Consider the following 18,375-nt stretch of genomic DNA (forward strand, 5'->3'; position numbering starts at 1 on the left):
AAACGACATTCATTCCCAGCAAATGATATGTGTGCTATTACATTGGGCTGCTCGAACTGTGACTGCCTGTTTGATAGGCGGATGCTCTAAACACTACACTATTGACACTTACATTGATTCCGCTTGTTTTTCTATATTTGAATAAATATGGTGTGTAAGCCTTACGGCTCGGTGTAGAGGCTGCAGTAGCGCAGACACACTACTTTAACTATACACGCTTCGTTATTGCTGCAATTTGGTCATGTATAATAGGGACACTGGGACGGGGAATCTAATTGTGACAGTTCTAAGGTTGGACAGATACCATTTCCATTCGTGCTTGTTTGCCCTACTTAGATTTTTATTTCACTCCATTAGTTGGACACTCTTGCTATGTAGCAGCATTTCTAGTATCCACGGACATGACTACTGACTTACTATTAGGGGCGGAGGGCTCTGACTAGTGAGCGCATAGCCCAGGTTTGCGATGTCGGGGCATGTTTCACGCATACTCACGTAGAGCACTTGTACATGCCCCCTGCACTCGCACACACACATTCCCTTTGCATGTCGGTGTGGCGGCACACCCTCATACATATTCATGCTCTACTGCTGCATAAGCCATCTGTAGTGAGGACACTCGGCGCAAGGCTAAAATCTTCCTTGCACCAAGCTTCTTGAATCCCGGGGAGTGTGTTTACTTCCTGTATTCTTTTTTTAAGGACCCTTTGTGGACATTCCAGTTACTGCATATGTCTGGTCAGGTACATACCAAAGAGGTCATTATACTCTATGATGGGTCTGAAGGCCGAGTATGGTGATATGATGACCTCTCTGGACCTAGTTGCTATACCCTTGCTAAGAAGTTGAGCAACACAGAAGGATTTTCTTACTACCTTGGACACATTTTGGTTGAAGGCAAGATTACTATCTGCATGAATTTCCAAATACCTGACTAGTGAATAAACTTTTAGGGGTGTTTTATTGATGAAGTAGTTATCTGGTGTGGCGGACTTCCCAGATGGTATTATAATGCATTTCTTGGTATGGAGTTTTAAGCCATGGCATTGTCTGTTGTTGGTGTTAGACCTTCCTGAAGGGTGATGCCTTTCTTCACTTTATTTAGACCTGGTACCTCGGCAGTTCGCCTTCAAGGATCACATTTGCTTGCTACAAACAATTAGTTTATATAGCACATATCCAAACAATTAAGCAATAATTCAATTGATATAACATTCCTTATTTAAAGTGACCTTGTCAATAACAATATTCTACACATATAGAAATTGAAGCATCATTTAAGGAATTTTGTAGGGGAAAACAAACAATTCAATCTCAGCAGGCAGAATGGATTTAGCCTTAAAAAATCTAAGGGACATAAAAGATCAGTACATTTTCAAATGTACAGATAAAGGGAAACTGGGCCAATTCTAAGCAAATTAAATTATTGTAATATGGTTTTATAAATTGCTTGAGCAGATGTTGAAGAATATAAAAAAACGATTCCATGACCCACTTAAAATGTATGGCTATGAAAGGTTTATTGTTTCTATTGGAAAAGGGAGAACGATTAGGTTTCTTTTCACATGGTGATGTTAAGAAGATGTATATTAAAGAACCGAATCCCCCTATATTATATGCCCTGCCAAAAGTTCACAAAGACATGGTTAACCCTCCTGGGAGACCCATAGTCTCGGGAATAGGTTCATACATGGAGAATGTTAATATTTTTTTGGATTCCCAATTAAAGATTCATTTAACTAAAGTTAGTGCCCATATTAGTAATACTTATGATTTAATCAATGCTATTTCTAAGTTGAGATGGAATTCTGAGTACTATTGGGTAACCATTGACGTCAAGTCTGCATATACTAATATAGACAAGAGATGGGGATTAGAAGCTATTAATAATATGTTGGGTGAGGGACCCAGAACCAATTTTTTGGTCTTACTGTTAGAATATTGTTTGATGCATAATTATTTTATGTTTAATAAAGAATATTTTTTACAGACCAAGGGAACAGCCATGGGGGCAGCTTTTGCCCCCACATATGCTGTCATATACATGGATTTTTTTGAAAGAAGTTTCATTTATCCCACTGAATTTTTTAAGAATAGGGTAGTTTTATACAAGCGTTTTATTGATGATTTAATTTTTGTTTGTAAAGGGGAAATGCATGAATTTCATGATTTTTTTGAAAGTTTGAATAATAATACACATGGTCTTTCTTTCTCTTATGACATTAATAGGAATGAAATTAATTATTTGGATTTGACTTTGTTTATAAGAGAGAATGTTATTGAATTCAGACCTTACAGAAAAAGCACTTCAGTCAATATGTTTTTGCATGCTTCAAGCATGCATCCCCCTCATTTGTTAAACGCACTACCCTTTGGAGAATTTAAGAGAATTTATTCCCACACTAGTATACAGGAAGATGTTGATGATGAATTAAATGATGTCTTTTTGAGATTAAGGGACAGAGGATATGATGCACTTCTTTTAAACAAAACAATGGCAAAGGTAATAAACAATGGGAAGGACAAAGACACCATAACATTTAAAGATGATACCTGTAGACCTTCACTGACAGAGAAGAATGTAGAAAAATTATTTTTTGTTACCAAGTATACTTCATTCTCTGATAGATTAGTTGGTATAGTTAGAAGGTTTTGGTATTTGGTAAGTGAGGATGACAACATAGGTGAGTTGTTTCCCCATCATGTTACCTTTTCTTTTCAAAAAGGGAAAAATTTGAAAAATATTTTGAACCACAACTGTTGTAATGATGGAATTACACGGTTGGTTAAAACAGGTACATTTAAGTGTAACTCTTGTAGTCTTTGTGATAAGATTGTTAATATTAATTCCATTAATGGCATTATACATACCCCCAAACATTATTTTAGTTGTAAATCTATTGGGGTAGTATATGCCTTAACCTGATTGTGCCAATATTTGGTATATTGGCCAGACCAAGAGGATGGTCAGAGTCAGAATCTTAGAGCATCTAAAAGATATTAGGAATTTGAACCTACTCAGTCCAGTAGCTAAACATTTTGTGGACATTCATGAGGGCAACAGTGATAGTTTAAGATTTGGAGTCTTGGGTAGACCATTTGTGCGTATTGGTGATAATATCACCAATAAATTATTAGAATTAGAGACTAAATTGATTCTTAAGTTTAATACCATAAGGCCATATGGCTTGAATTTAGAATTGGGGATATGATGGATTTATGAAATATAAAATAAATATTAATTATTTCTTAACATTCAAGAAAATACGTTTTGAGATAGAAAAACAAGTAACAAATACAGAAATATTAGTTAAAAACAACATCACAAATATAATAATAAATAAAAAATATGTGTATATATATATATAGAAGTGTGTGTGTTTATATATAAATTTTTTTTGATCAATATGTATAATATTTTGGTATATAAAATGAATTTTTATCTTTTAAAGAATGAGTTTTCTATTTAAAATGAATTTAGGGGTATTATTTTTGTTTGTATTTTCTATATGTGTAGAATATTGTTATTGACAAGGTCACTTTAAATAAGGAATGTTATATCAATTGAATTATTGCTTAATTGTTTGGATATGTGCTATATAAACTAATTGTTTGTAGCAAGCAAATGTGATCCTTGAAGGCGAACTGCCGAGGTACCAGGTCTAAATAAAGTGAAGAAAGGCATTGGCTGTTTGGTGTGTTGCTGTTAATATTTCGTTGTTGCTGTGTGTTTTTATCTATCTTCCTGAAGGGTGTTCTCATCTGGGGGGATTCAGTGACTGCTCCCATTTTGCAATCATCTGTGATTGGTTAGTCAGAGGCCTTTGACATTAGCTTTGACATCTGAGAAGCAGATGCCAAAGAGGAGAGGGCATAGCACAGAGCCCTAGGGGATTTCAATGACTGGCGTCTTTGTGGAGATGGCCTCACCAGTTCTAACTTCCTGAATCCAATCTGCGAGCCAGAAAGCTATCCCGCATGTTATAAAGGGATTTATACCTAGCTCCATAAGTCTGTTGACAGTGCCCGAGGGGTCTATGTTAAATATTTGAACATCCAAAATGTCGAACGTTACATGGTTGAGACCAAATGTTCGACATTTGGATGTTCGAATATCAAATAAAAAAAGAAATAAAAAAAGAAAAACACACCTTAACAGTGCAAAAATGGGGGCAAGCCCCTCTGCACTCCCCACACCCCCCCTACTTAAATATACCAACTCTGAGACCGCATTTCATTGCAGAAAAGGGAAATTCTCCCTATCTGCACCATATAGCGCCATTGAAAGTAAATCTTCGAACACTTGAAATTTCAAACTTTTGGTCTCGACCATGTAACGTTCAAATTTAGTGTCCAAAGAATTGACATAGACCGGTGCCCGAGTGGGGTATTGAATCAGATGCCTTAGCACTATTTTCTTCTTATCAGTTGCTTTAGTGACCTTTTCAAAGTTTCAAAGAAGTCCACCAAATTCAAATAATTTCCTTTGACAAAGCCAAATTTGGATGGATGGTTCCAATGTCTGGAGGTCTTCTATGCTCTTGTTGATAACTTCTATAATAATTCTTTCCATGGCTTTGCAAATAAGAGTAGTCAGATTAATGGGTCTGTAGATTACAGGATCTGTTGAAGGTCCTCCCTTATGAAGGGAGATGATGATTGCAGTCCTCCATTCATGTGGCATAAAGCCTATTTTAACACTATAGTTAAATAATGACTCCAGGGGTCCTGACAATTCTTATTTAGACTGTTCTGGTGGCATTCTGGGATGTTATTGGGACCAGTTGAGGCCATGTTCTTGGCTTTAGTGAGTGCAGTCAGTACATATTCCCTAGTTGTAATTGGAGGGGTTATGTTTGAGGGTATTTTTTGGGGAATGTTTGGGGTCAGTAGGGGGTGCGGTAAAGTTGAAACTGAATTTCTCCACTAACAGGTTCACTATATCACCAGGCTCAGTAAAAGTGGCACCATTAATCACCAGTTCAGCACATTGCTGTACGCTACCCTTGAGGTTTTTGACATAGCTGTAGAAAGCCTTATAATTGTCTTTCACTTGGGAGGTTATCTTAACCTCAGAGTTGGCTTTGCTTATTTAATTAGCCCTTTTAGTTGCCTATTTACTTTGAGAGAGTTTCTATTTTTATGTGAATTACCCTTCCGGATTTTTGCCATAATGTTTTTCCTTTTGTTGTATATCCTGTTTAATATGGGATGCCACTAGGGTGATTTTTCCAACGCTAGTTCTGGGTTATCTTCTGGTAGGTACAGCGGCCTCTATGCAGCTACTTACATGGTTTGTACAGAGTTTCTGAGAGCAATTCAGCAAAGGCTGCTGCTTTCTTGGAGTTTGGACAGGCACTGAAGTTTGACAAACCATCACTTAATAAAAAGTAATTTGCCTTGGAATAGTTCCTAACTGTTACAGGTTTTAATAGGATTGCAGAATTGATTTTGATTTTGAAGGAGACAGCTTTTGGTTGGACCTTACCAGTGAGGATGATACATTAGAGGGTGCATCCTTCTCCCATATTTGTGAGCACAAGGTCTGGTATGTTGGAGCCTCTAGTGGGAGTATTCCCTATTTGGTCAAGGGTGTTTGTATTTATCGTTTGCTGAAGTCCAGAAATCTCTATGCATGTAGATTTGAGGCCACGTAGGATTCCAAGTCTTTGCAGGAGGGATTAAGGTCTCCCATGAGTAGGGTGTTAGGTTTTATGGTAAGTGTCTCCAGTAGGTCCAGCTATGCAGTGTGAGTTTCTTGGGACATGTAGGGTGACATATAGCTGGCTAGGATATGGTATGGATTATTATCTATGGTGATCTGCATGTGGGGGAACTTCAGTGCATCATCCTGTCTGAACACCCTAGAGGTATGCTTGTTATTGATGTATACTGGACACTTCCACCTTTAACCCTTGTCTGTGCAATTGCTGAACTAAAATTGTGGCAGGCACTGAAACCTTATACTGCCAGGATACTCTCTGCTGCTTTAAACCATGTCTCAGTAACTGCACAGATGTTTTGAGTGTGAGGAGGGCTTGGCCGGGGGAGTGTAGCTTTTTATTTAGGCTCCTGGCATTGAGCAGTAACACCTAGTGGTTCAGTTGAGTTCACATTTCTATGTCGGTAGGTTTGTCAATTTGGCATTTGCTAAAAAAAAGCACTATGGGGGTGGATAAAGTTTTAGCGCTATTTGAAAGCCTAGAGGAGAAAGGTGCAGGCCATCCTTGGCAAAGTAGTGTGGTCTGTGAACCATGTCCCCCCAATCTAACACATACTGCACCCCATTGGTCTGTGAACCATGTCCTCCCAATCTAACACATACTGCACCCCATTGGTCTGTGAACCATGCCCTCCCAATCTAACACATACTGCACCCCATTGGTCTGTGAACCATGTCCTCCCAATCTAACACATACTGCACCCCATTGTGAACCATGTCCTCCCAATCCATGCCACTGCACACATTGGTCTGTGTGAACCATGTCCTCCCAATCTAACACATACTGCACCACCATACTGCCATTGGTGCCCTCCCAATCTAACACATACTGCACCCCATTGGTCTGTGAACCATGTCCTCCCAATCTAACACATACTGCACCCCATTAGAATGACACCACAAAGACAACTGGTTGTTCAAATCCATAATTATTTGCTAATATTGTGGCATCATCCTTGGTGATGCTAATATGCTGCTCAATGCTAGGCTCATACCAGCATGAGTCACATAGTCTAAAAGCTCCATAATGCCTTTCTTCATATAGTGTCCAGAGAGGTAGATCTCAGGTCATTTACTCCTACATGGATTTTGATGGAATCCTACTGGTACATGTGACATTAGTACTTGAGTGTGTATGTGATTTGGTGACTCTTGGCTCCAGATAAGCAGCTAACCGTGATCTTCTCCTTGTTCAGCCTGGCTAGAGGGGCATCAATATATCTTACAATGGAGTCCCCTATAATGAGAGTCCTGGGAAGTGTTTGCTTGCCTTAGAAGATCAGTGTTTGGCGCACCACTGAGAATGACAGTATGTGTGGTATGAGGTGTTGTTTTTTTCTGAGTGCCTTTGAGTTTGCTGAGGCATAGTGATGCTAATGGATGGGCTAATCAGTTACTGTTTAGGAAGATTGCTTTTAAGTGCATAAGCGTATGTTAGTCTGTGTGTGTGATGTGTGATATGTGAGGTGAGTGTTGTGTGCACGGTTTCAACAGCCTGATTTTCTCTTGTATGTGAGAGCTTAGCCTTCAATGTCATTGTGTAAATACACCTCTCACATACTGTGCTGGCTTCTTTAAGGATTAAGTGGTTGTCTGTAAACATGAGACAATGGCTACATTGTCACAAAAATAACAATAGTTACATAGAAATTTAGGGAATTGCGTATCCATACTGTCCAATCCTTTAATTGGTGAGCTACAAGGGGGTGGTGTATTGGGGTTAGAAGGCTATTAAGGGTGCTTTGTTGGTGCAGACTAATAAGGGTGCTTTTTTGGGCAGATTATGCTAGACAGTACTAAATTCTGCTAACTTTAATGTTTACACCATACTGATGTCTACTAAATCTGTATGTTTTGCCACTCAAAACCCAACTAGCTGCTCTAAGCTTGTTATAGAGCAAGCTCTTTGCTTTAGATTTCTGCTTTACAGGGTACATTTTTATATGGACAGTTCTACAGGAACAATTAGCTTCCTAGGTGTTTGCTGCTGTACAGGGCACTGCTAACCCATGCAAAGGTGAAAAAATTTATAGCAACACAGTAAAACCAAAAACTAACTAATGAGCCATCTAGTCAATACAATGACTACACTACAAGTCCTTTTGTGTATTTTCCAATACAAACCAGGTGTAAACACCTCCTGCCATAAGAAGAATACACCCAGTCCTCCTATTGTAAAAAACATAGTAGAAGAGACCCATAAATGCTAATTTACCATAAACCAGTTAAAAATCAGCAGGAAATCCCTTGCTGAAAGCAATTTCAAGACAGTCTTATAATAGTAACAATGTGAGGAAAAGCAGGTTTTTTTTTATAAAAATTATGGTGAAATATACACATAAAAGTAGGAAACAGTAGAGATCACTCAAATTAACTTGAGCAAGGTACCTAATGTGCCTGGATGGCACTGGGCACAAGTAAAACACTTCGGCAACAAACGCTAGGATTCAAGGCTTTGCTAAGTTCTAGGAAAATGGGCAGGAGGAAATATGTAGTAAGGGAAAGGAGGTTTACTCAACAACAATACTGGTTTAGTAGGTGGGCACTCAGTATCATGGATCTATTGAAAACACATGGGTGGGAAGAGTACATAAATAGCATATAAAAGAGACAGTAGCAATGAAAGAGGGGAGGGAGGGACCTTGGAAATCAGATTACCATAATGGGTGGAGGCCAGAGCCACAGCCTTGTAAAACTACCAGAGCAAAAGGGTCAGAGGGTTGGAAAAACTTTTACGGGACAAGCAAGCAAATCAGAGAGGCAGCCAACCAAATAAAGTGAATATTGGAGCTCTTTCAGAAACTTTAGTTTAATATTAGTGGGGATGGGACAGAAGCACAATGCAACTTTAAGCAGGTAAATGGTAAACAGAATATAAAAGCAGTGAAGCATAAACTAGAACAGAGACAGTTCTTTCACTATTGAACTTATTACAGTTTAAGGTAACAGACAATGCAGAAATTTCTCAGTAACATTGTTTATGGAAAAAATTCAATTTAAATGACCAAGGATCAAAGCTGGACATAGTACTCAGCCGTGCCACAACCGTAAATTAAACTAAAAGACCATGGTCCAGCAGGGGTTAAAATAAAACAAATAACTTTTACAAAGATTTTTTTTAGAAATGCAGAATAATGCAGAAACACAATTTCCCCACAAATGCAAATTAAAATAAAAGACTTAGGTCCCAGAACAAACTAAAAAACGGAAACCGGTATCACCACACAGGTCATTGTAAGTGAGACTTAAATATTTATGAAGAACTGAAATAGTTCTCTTTCCTTTCTGATAAAAGCTAGTCACTTGCAGTTCTGTTCCTCTTCAAGTCTTGCATAAAATGTTCTTGTTGAAGTATATTTTGCAGTTTCTGTTGTACCATTGAATGCTCTTTCTTATACTTTGAGTCTTGCTTTCCTCTTGCTAATCACATACCTATTGTGACATAACTATTTCCTCTGCTCTGAATGGTTGCCACATTAGCTATGAAGATTCCCATGTTGTCTGAGTCAAGATTTTTTGTAATAATTTTATTATTGTCTGTAAAGTAATATTTTTTCCATTGTCTGGAACCTGCTGTTATCTAAAAACACATGCAGTGACATTCCTAGACATGGCTCCATGTGTGAGAAACACAGGGTGTTTGCATTCTGTTGTGTAATGCCACAACTGTGAATCATTAACTGACTAGGTTTTCTGGGCAGCTCAAGAAATGCGTGGCATATGGAGTATGGTTAATACGCTATAAATTCCAGCAGTGCACTTATTTTAAATACTGCACCAAATCCATAGCAAATACACTTAATTAGGTACAGATTGCTGCACATAAGCACATGGTATAGCAGACTACACACCTAGCACAAAGTATATATTACATTGTTTCTTTCTTTTGCAGAATCACTTAGAAATGTGTAGCATGGCTCTGGGATGAGTGATGGTAATAGTGGTGGTAGGGAGTTAAACAGTTGATATGAACTTATTTGGGGTACTTGATAATATACATGAGGAGATCTAAGACAGACATCAAAACATTAAAATATACACACACACACACACACACACACACACACACACACACACACACACACACACACACACACACACACAAAAGCAAACATGCACAATATACCCACTGACAACTGTTTGTGCATATTTTTGTGTGTTCATGTGTGTGTAACTGTATTTTATATAATAACTCCAGGAGAATGAATAAGCGAAACTGAAAATGAAAAAGACAAATGAAATTGCTTGGGCCACCATTACAAGCTGCTATGGACTTGGTCACTGTATGTCAGAGGGAGGAATCTTTAAGTACAATGCATTCGAATATTTGGTGATCCCCTAGAGTTAGTATAAATTAAAATTTATAATTTGAAGCAACAGAATTCAGATATTTATTCATAGGATCACAAAAATAAATCTTGTTAGTGTACTTTAGTTCTGGAGTTGTAGCAGATATTCAGTAGGTTGATATTGATGGCTACAACTTTATGAAGACAGGGAAGCAATATTACAGAAACGGTGAAAGACCCATTTGTCACATTCTAGAAAACTGATAAGGATGTAATTTTCATGGTATTTCTTTAGCTTGATGATATCAGGGACGGAATAAATGCTCAGTGCATGGTTTCAGAAAGAGCACTTAAAGGCTATGATGAGTGTATTTAATATAACCAGAGATGAAATGCATCATATTCTTGGAAAAGCCAAATTCTACAACTTTAGTAGAAGTTGCTTAAGTAATGTCACACAGAGCACTTGAAAAACAGTAGAAATGCAGCTTCTATTAACAGAGCTAACAGTACTAGTGAGGAATCCAAGTAAGAAATATGGTACATTTATTACTTCTGATCTTCTCCCTTGCTTTCAGTTTATGGTTATATATTTCTATGATCTATGCATTCTGGAAAAATACTAATCTATGAAAATGATCAGGAACATTAGTAAGAACCGAGTTAACTAAGACTCTAATAATTATATGGCCTGTATGTGCACACCTATAGTATAGCTCAGTCTGCCCTGTACTTCAGTTGCCCAGTGGAGCCATTTTAAAGCTTATCATGTGGCTCAATGATGCACACATGATATTCCTGTGTATATACCTTGTGTATCTAGCATTTGCTGTAGTGGCCAATTGTGCTGTGCATGGTATGGTGCTGTGGCTGCTATAAAAACTGATAGGCATGCAAGGCACACAATGGTGAAAAAGGATCACAGTTATTGGGATGGTGCAGTGCATACATAAGAAATTAAATTCTTGAAGGTTTCTGATCCATTGCATGCGCATGAATACCATCACTTATTTGTATCTTATTACAGATGTGGGAAATGTGTTTGGAATATGATCCTTGTATATCATTTGATGAATCTGTGGGTGTGATGACTATACTGACCAGTATGATGTTGTACATATCTGTGTTTGTATGTCCTGTGTACATAGATATGTGTATACTGTATACTATAGTCCTGTAAATGTATTCCTGCTATCTGGAACAGCATGGCTGTAACATTTGCAAAAAACGCATACACAACTGCCTATACATGCAGTTGCTTGCCACTGTTGCAGAATGCTTGCCAGACATAAGCAATGTGGCTCACATTTGCGCACTGCTTACCTATGCACAAACAGGTGTAACTTGCATGCATGTACACTTTATTAACCAGTTTGCAAATCCACTGCTCACTGTGCTATTGAACTGTATATATGATGCTTTCTTATTGGTGTTTATTGTTAATTTCCTTTGCATGACATAAAACTACATATAGAAACATTGCAAACTAAGGAGATTATCAGTGGTGCAGCAGTAGCATTGTTGCCTCACAACAAGAGGATGTTCATCGTGCATACAGCTGCAGTCATTACAGATGGGTTATCCTGCCGTCAGGCGGGCCCTCGGTCGGCCGAATTCCAAAGTCTAGGTCCGGTGTCGGTTGTCGTTGCTTCTTCCCTGACATCAGTGCGGCAGGGGTACAAAAGAGGCAGCCGATGCCATTTTCTTCAGTCTTTCTTGCTGCGCGGTGCCTGAAGCAGAAGCAGTTCGCAAGTGCCAGTCGGCCAGCTCCTGAGATTTACGAAAGTATTTCAGCTGAAGTCTTCTTGAAAGCTAAGTACCCCGTTGGGGAAACTTTTCTTGCCTCAGACCGATGTCAGACAAAGTTAATAATTGCATTTCTTGTGGGAAGCAAATACCGCATAAGGATTTCCACTCTTTCTGTATACCTTGCTTAGGCCCAGACCACGACGTCTCGGCCTGCCGTTTTTGTGCTAGATTCAACAAGCGCACTATTAAGCACCGGGCGGAGTTCGCCTTCATTATTTTGGCAAAAAATGTAATTATATCATGTCGTCGGATACTCCGACTCCAGTTTTGAGCAAAAGATGCAAAGATAAGGACCGACATCCGAGGTCCGCACCGACTATCGAGACCACGCTTAGGCCAACTACCGGTTCTCCGGTTCTCAGCGAGGTGCCTACGCAGCCCCTGAGTACCGATGACACTTCATTACCGGTGACTACAGTACCCGAGGTCGCAGGCTCCTCGGACCCCATTCCTCCTGCAGATACCGATGCCACTCTTGGCGGGGAAACTCAGAATTTAGACAGGCCTGCCATTTCTCAAGGTGTCTTCAGGCCTTCCTCCTTCTCTATTAAAGCTTTCACTAAATCTAAAGCAGCCATGAAATCCAAAAAACAGGGTCCTCAGACCTCTCAAGGACCCATGCCTAAAAAGCAAATGCTTAAAATGGCTGAGGATCTGATTACTCTTATCAGGGGTTCCCAACCCCCCTCGGACAAAAGACCCAGATTAGAGGAAGACTACCCTTCCTCAGATCAAGCTTCCTACCTCAGAACACTCTGAGGACCAGGATTACGCCTATTCACCTTTTGAAGACTCTGATGCTGAGGAGTCTGTTACCTTGGTCTCCCCCCCTGAGGACTACTCTTTTGGGGAAACCCTGCATACATTGAGGGAACACTTCCACTGGGAAGGCCAAGATTACTCCGATTCCAAGAAAAGGCTCAGGGAATTTCTTTTGCTCCCCCAGCATAGGCCCCTGGCTATCCCTCCTGTTTTGGATATATTGGATGATGTGTACACAGAAGCCAGCCTTAATCCAGATTCTTCACCTCCAGCTCCTGTTAAACCAGACAGGTATTACCGGGTTCCTGATTCTCACCAGTTCCTATATAAAAGCCATACTGCTGACCCAGAAACTATTTCACAGGGTCCCAAGGGAATTAAAGCCTCTACTGCTAAAAACCCATTACCTTCAGAGAGGGATTCCAGAGCTTTAGAAAGGTGGGGGAAGAAGGTGTACACTTCGGCCAGTTTAACTATGAGGGCATTAAACTGTCAATTCCACATGCTAAAGTATCAACAGTTTTTGTTATCTCAGTTGAAAAGCAAAATGGCACAACCAGAACAACCAGATTTAAAAGAGTTGCAGGATTTGTTGCATGGTGCAGAGCAAGTGGGTAAACATACCTTGCAGTGTGGTTTTGATGCTTTAGAGGCCTCATGTAGAGCTGCTGTTACAGGGTCTGTTATACGTAGGCATGCTTGGCTCAAAGAGCAAACCTTACCAGATCATGTCAAGGCTAAATTATTAGATGCACCTCTTCAAAAAGATGTATTGTTTGGAGTTAAAGCTGAGGAGGTACTAAAGAAAATGGAGGAAAAAGCGAAATCAATGTAGACAGTTAAGGATTTCCTGCAGGTACAACCTCCACATTTCAGCAGAAACTAGCCTTCAAAAAATTGGTCCTTTCCAGCCACAGACAGACCTCAAAGGGGCAGATACAGACACCCTAGGGGTAGAGGGCAACCTCAAGGATCTTTCAGAGCCAGACAATGGCAGGCACCAACCCCAAGAGGTGGAGAAGACAGATCACAGTCATTTAGAAAACAGACACAATGACTTCCCCCTACACCTGCCAAGCAAAGCTTTAATGGCAGCACCTTTGGGCGGAAAACTGGCATTATTCTTAAAAATTGGCATATTGTTACAAAAGACAAATGGATCCTGGACATTACAGACAGAGGCTACAGATTCCACTTTCACACCCTTCCAAAAATGAGAGGCATGCCAAACCTGCCACAAAATCAAAGGGCAGAGGCACAAAAGCAAATTTCCGCTCTCATGGACATGAAAGCGATTCAAGAGGTACCTGCAAAAGAACAAGGTCAAGGGTTTTATTCCAGACTATTCCTGGTACCAAGGAAAGACAGAGATTGGAGACCTATCTTAGACCTATCCATCCTAAACACATATCTACAGGTGCCAAAATTCAAGATGCTCACATTACAGCAACTTCTTCCCATGCTGGGCAAGGAGTCTTGGCTGGTAACATTGGACCTCAAGGAGGCATACCTGCATGTCCCTATCAGACAAGATTGCAGAAGATACCTCAGATTTCTTGCAGGTTCAACCCATTACCAATTCTCTGCATTGCCCTTTGGCTTATCTACTGCGCCCAGACTGTTAACAAAATGCATGGCATCAGTAATCGCCTTCTGCAGACTACAAGGAATACAAATCTACCCATATCTGGACGACTGCCTGATCCAAGTGGACAGCAAGGACATTCTGTTGCAGCACCTGGCGTTTGTAATAAAACTGTTGAACTTCCTGGGATACACAGTCAACAAAAAGAAATCAAAACTAATACCCTCTCAACAAATAATTTTCCTGGGTGCCAGCTTGAATACAACCACCCACATGGCCTACCTCACACCAGACAAACAAGGGCAACTGTCTCAATACTTCAGAAAAATGGCAACTTTCACCAGACTAACTGCAAGGAAAGTCCTGCAGGCTCTGGGATTCATGGCATCTTGCATCCTACTAATCCCATATGCAAAGCTGCATATGAGGAAACTTCAATGGTACCTAAAAAACTTATGGTCTCAACACAGCCACAGCTTGGAAACAATTATACCACTCATTCCATGTCTTCAAAAGGAATTTTTGTGGTGGGCTCAAGCATGCCAAAGAAACACAGGTCTCCCTTTCTGTATACCTCAAGCAACTCAAATAATCACAACAGATGCCTCAGATTATGCCCGGGGAGCACACATGACAGATCAGTGCATTCAGGGAAAATGGTCCCAAAAAGAGAAGCACCTGCACATCAACCAAAAGGAAATGCTAGCCATGCAAAATGCCATTATGACCTTCAAAGACCTACTGCATCCAGGCCAGCTATTGATAAGGACAGACAGCACCACAGTGATGTGGTACATAAACAAACAGGGGGAACTCATTCTTACCCCCTGTGCAGGCAAGCCATGACCCTATGGAACACAGCACTGGAATTGCAAATTCAACTACAGGCACAATTCCTGCCAGGGAAGGAAAACACACTGGCAGACAACCTAAGCAGAAATATGACAAATCCACATGAATGGAAGTTACATCCTCAAGTTTTCACAATGATAACTCAGGCATGGGGACAGCCAGACATAGATCTCTTTGCTACCCACAGAAATTACCAGTTGGAAAAATTTTGTTCAAGAACCTATCATCCACAGGCCTGGAAAGTGGACACACTCTCTTTCAATTGGACAACATTGACAGTTTATGCCTTCCCTCCTCTTCCTCTGCTGCCCAAGGTTCTATTAAAAGTCAGAGCAGAGAGGCCGCAAATGATTCTCATTGCTCCAGACTGGCCAAGACAACACTGGTATCTGCTCCTGAAGAGCCTCTCACATTCCCCACCATGGACCCTACCTCTAGTACCTCTTCTGTTGTCCCAGCACAACTACAAAACCCTTCACAGCCAGCTCAAAACCCTAAATCTAGCTGCATGGAGAATTCCTTGATTTCCCAACAGACTCTCCTCTCCAAGGAGGTGCAGGATGTCATCTTGGAGGCCAGAAGACCTTCTACTAGAAAAGCCTACTCCGCCAAATGGAAACGATTTTGTGCCTGGAATCAAGAAAAGGGCCAAAATCCCTGGGTAATAAATATACCTCACATTTTACAGTACCCAGCTGAGATGTTAAACAGTGGACTTTCCTTCTCCATCAAGAACCACGCTTCAGCCATTTCTGCTCAATACAACACAGATCCTCCTTTATTCTCACATCCTCTCTTAAGGCAGTTCCTCAGAGGGGCAAAAAATATGAAACCCCCAAGGAAATCTCCAATCCCTGCTTGGGACCTCAACTTCATATTGGAAAAGCTGACCCTTCCTCCCTTTGAGCCAGCATCTTCAACAGAACTACAATACTTGTCATGGAAAACAGCCTTTCTTCTGGCTATCACCTCAGCACACAGGGTTTCGGAGCTACAGGCCCTCATGGCTGTGCAACCATTCATCATTTTCCATCAGGACAGAGTTTCCTTACGAACCAACCCTACCTTTATGCCAAAGGTAGTATCCAGTGTAGCCTTGAATCAGACTATCCACTTACCTACCTTTTATCCAAATCCACAAAACAAAGGGGAAAGACTACTACACTCCTTGGACATTCACAGACAACTTCGTTATTATTTGGACAGGACAAAGCCATTCAGGAAATCCGAGCAACTCTGTGTCCTATGCTACAGGTGCTCAAGGAAAGGTTATTTCCAAACAGACAATTTCAAAATGGATAGCCCACTGCATACGCTTTTGTTACTCATTTCATGGAAAAACTGTGCCTGCATGCATCAGATCCCACTCCACCAGGGCCACAGCTACCTCTGCAGCTTTCCTCAGGGGGGGTTCCTACCAAGGACATTTTGGAAGCAGCCACTTGGAGTTCAGTGCACACTTTCTCCAAGCACTATCACCTTCCACTATACTCTAAATCTAGAGCGGGTTTTGCCACAGCAGTCTTGCAGGGCATCCTCGCTCCTCCTAGTTCCACTTAGTGCCTACCACCCTTACTTAGCTTTGGGATTCTTCCCATCTGTAATGACTGCAGCTGTATGCACGATGAGCATAGTACAGTTATGTGCCTACTATAAATGTAGATGTTCGAGTGTTCATACAGCTGCAGTACAGGTTACCCCCCCTCCATCCCCTCTTAGGACAGGCCTTATGACAAACACCTTATCATACAACCTATTTGGGGTATTCTCATATGGTGTATTTGCTTGCAACTACTGTTTTTTGATTATTCTGTTTTACATGTTTACATAACTTTATGTTTTGCCTTCCTTCTGGGGGCACCTGACATCTGGGGCAAGAAAAACTGAAGAAAATGGCGTCGGCTGCCTCTTTTGTACCCCTGCCGCACTTATGTCAGGGAAGAAGTGACGACAACCGACGCCGGACCTAGACTTTGGAATTCGGCTGACCGAGGACCCGCCTGACAGCAGTATAACCCATCTGTAATGACTGCAGCTATATGAGCACTCAAACATCTACATTTATGGTAGGTACAAAACTGTACTTTCTCCAGTTCGATTCTCAGCTAATGTGCAGGGAGTGCCTTCTGTGTGGAGTCTGCATGTCCTCCCCGCGGGTCGAGTGGCACTCCGAAAGACATGCGTGAATGGGCGTGCCTTCGTTGAAGGTTGGGCATCGAGCTGCTGACTCGGCACTGTGAAAATCTACTGCCAGTCATTAGCAGACCGGAGTTCTGCTGTGGTGGCCCCTAAACTGAAAAAGCTGAAAGACAACAACAACATCAAGGAAAGCAATGCAACCCTGGGGTCTCAGTATTTTTTCCACGTATATATCAATTGCACTACAAAGTGTAATATATAATGTTGTGTGTTCCGTTATGGATAGGACCGGTTGGTGGTGCTCACAACCTCACTTTGCTAAACTCAAACATCCAACTATGCTCAGTAAGGGTACTTGTGTTTTTACACAGCTAGGCTTCTACACACCCTATTGCTGTTAGGTTACTGGCATCATATGAACCTATGAATCTATGTGCCTATGCAGGTCTCTCAACCTGTTGTCCTGCACGTGGCTTGCTGATGTCATGTACTATAAGTTCACCTGCAGTCTTGTATAAATTAGCCTGGTGCCATGACGCTTGTGTAAAGTACTGAGTTCTGTAGTCTGTGTACTTAGGTAGGGGCCCTGTTCTCACTGCAGTCAGAGTGTGTATGTGTGTGTGTGTGTGTGTGTGTGTGTGTGTGTGTGTGTGTGTGTGTGTGTGTGTGTGTGTGTGTCTAATCAGCAGAGTAGATGTGCTATCCTACAGTTACTCCTCCAAAGGCATGGCTTTCCAGTATTCTGATACTTGAACAAATCTACACATCCCATTTCATGCACCCCCAACCTCTTGTCTCCCACATGACCTGCTGATGTAATCTACTATAAGTTCACCTGCACTCCTGTATAAACCAGACTTGTGCCATGACACTTGCATTACATTCTGTAGTCTGTGCACATAGGTAGGTGTTCTGTTCTCATTGCAGTCAACTCAGTGTATTTGTTGGCATGTCTCTAGTCAGCAGAGTAGATGTGCTATCCTACAGTTATTTATCCAGTGGCATGGCTTGTCAGTATTTTGATACATGCACAAGCCTACACATCCATTTCATGCAGCCCTCACAACTTCTTGTCTCCCCCATGGCCTGCTGATGTCATCTACTATAAGTTCACCTGCACTGCTGTGTAAATCAGACTTGTGTTGTGGCACTTGCATAAAGTACTGTGTTCTGTAGTCTGTGCACTTATGTAGGGGTTATATTCTCACTGCAGTCAA

The 18,375-nt window shown here is 40.9% G+C and overlaps 1 protein-coding gene across 1 annotated transcript in view; it reads left to right on the top strand.

The window, feature by feature from the left end:
• The window catches only part of TMEM100 (transmembrane protein 100), a 210,188-nt gene that overhangs the window by 127,975 nt on the left and 63,838 nt on the right, over positions 1–18,375 (top strand). The window lies entirely within an intron of this gene.

This window comes from Protopterus annectens, chromosome 12.part0 (assembly GCF_019279795.1).
Source record: "Protopterus annectens isolate FY-2018-M chromosome 12.part0, PAN1.0, whole genome shotgun sequence".
NCBI classification, from domain to species: domain Eukaryota; kingdom Metazoa; phylum Chordata; order Ceratodontiformes; family Protopteridae; genus Protopterus; species Protopterus annectens.